The following is a 1,682-nucleotide window of genomic DNA, read 5'->3' as shown; positions in this document are numbered from 1 at the left end:
CAGTTGGAGCAATGGCGAGAGCACACCAGACAAGGGAGGAGAAAGGGATCTTACTATTAATGCAGCTAATCCCTACTGCTGTGACTTTCCCCTATTGGCTAGGGTTGGACCGCACAGTCTAAGATAATTCTGACTGACTATTTTAAAGAGAGCAGGGGTATAAGCCCGAGTGGCAGCGTGAGTAGTTTTGTTGGAAGGATGGTTACAGAGCAGGTGACTAAGGATGACTAAGGACAGAGCAGGTGACTAAGGACAGAGCAGGTGACTAAGGATGACTGAGGACAGAGCAGGTGACCAAGGATGACTAAGGATAGAGTAAGTGACTAAGGACAGAGCAGGTGACCAAGGACAGAGCAGGCGACTAAGGACAGAGCAGGCGACTAAGTACAGAACAGGTGATAGAGGATAGGAGGGGGTTGTTTACTGAAACTAGGGACAAGGACATGTAAAGAACGAGGAAGTTAAATTTTAAAATGGAGAACAAAGAACAGTGAAGCTCAACTTGCTGACATATTGGTTCTTTGAAGAGTTTACTGTATCCTATAATGTAATGAATCTTTCTTTGAGATTTGCTTATTCAATGAGATTTCATCTTTATTCAATGATTTTCTGTTCACTTATATACATTTGAAATCTTTCCCCCCTTCTCATTTTGGGAAATACAATTGTGTTTAAACTGTGAATCTGTAAATGAAGAGATTCTGATATGATACAGTTGAATTTAATAAATATTTATCAAATGACACTTGTTCTTTTTGTAGTTGTGTGATTAGTAGGTAACAGAGATCTCCTCTTATTAACTTAAATAGAACTTGGTACTTCTATATAATTCTGAGGTACAGTGCAGAGGATGTTGAGGAAGGAGGGGTGGGGAAGGGGGGTATTCACAGGGTGAAGGGAAGCAGTGTATGGAAAGAATGTGTAGAGGTGATTCTTACACCAAGTTACAGAGGATGAGGATGAGTTGGGCAGGCATTGAAAAGGGACAGTATCAGTCAGAGCAGGTGGGAAAGGCAAGAAGGCATGAAGCCATGAATATGGTTTAGGAGAACAACTTGTGGATTTTACAATTATAAAGATGTTCCTCCTTTATGTTTCCATGTTCATGAATAACCATTAGTAATTACATAAAGGAGTTTTAGCTAGATTATTAGTTTTAGCTGAATAATTTTAGCTGGATTATCTTGCCAAACAGCCATCTTGTTTTTCTTTCTTTTTCCGTTTCTCCAGACCTGATCAGCATGTAATTGGAATCACAAGGAGTAGGTTGTGCTCTCGATTTCATATTTATATTTAATTTCAGAACATGCAAATTAAAAAAAATAGTTTATCTTTTTCACAGCATTAACTATATTGGGAGGAGTTATGATTTGACTGTGCATCTTGTCTTATATTTGTGTATTTTTCATATATAAAGAACAGACATGTTAAATAGTTATCTCCTATTTGGTAATAAGTAATGGTGCCAGTATTAACAATTTTCATGAATAATATTGAAAAAAATATTTTTTTCCTGAACATATGGAAACTTGATAGTTTTTCTATGTGTCATTGACTTATTTAAGATTATATATTTGGTTATATGGTGTGGATTACTTACTGACCATTGCTGTTAAAAAATCTAAATGTTTGCTAAGAAGTTTGGAAAACAAATTTAGAATATATACAAGTATAACAAATTA

The 1,682-nt window shown here is 36.3% G+C and overlaps 1 protein-coding gene across 5 annotated transcripts in view; it reads left to right on the top strand.

Moving 5' to 3' along the window:
* Nucleotides 1-1,682, top strand: part of GULP1 (GULP, engulfment adaptor PTB domain containing 1) — a 321,470-nt gene that overhangs the window by 9,356 nt on the left and 310,432 nt on the right. The gene's annotated exons all lie outside the window — the stretch shown is intronic.

This window comes from Colobus angolensis, unplaced genomic scaffold, assembly GCF_000951035.1.
Source record: "Colobus angolensis palliatus isolate OR3802 unplaced genomic scaffold, Cang.pa_1.0 Scaffold153, whole genome shotgun sequence".
Taxonomy (NCBI): Eukaryota; Metazoa; Chordata; class Mammalia; order Primates; family Cercopithecidae; genus Colobus; species Colobus angolensis.
This window is presented reverse-complemented; position numbering and strand designations above follow the sequence as displayed.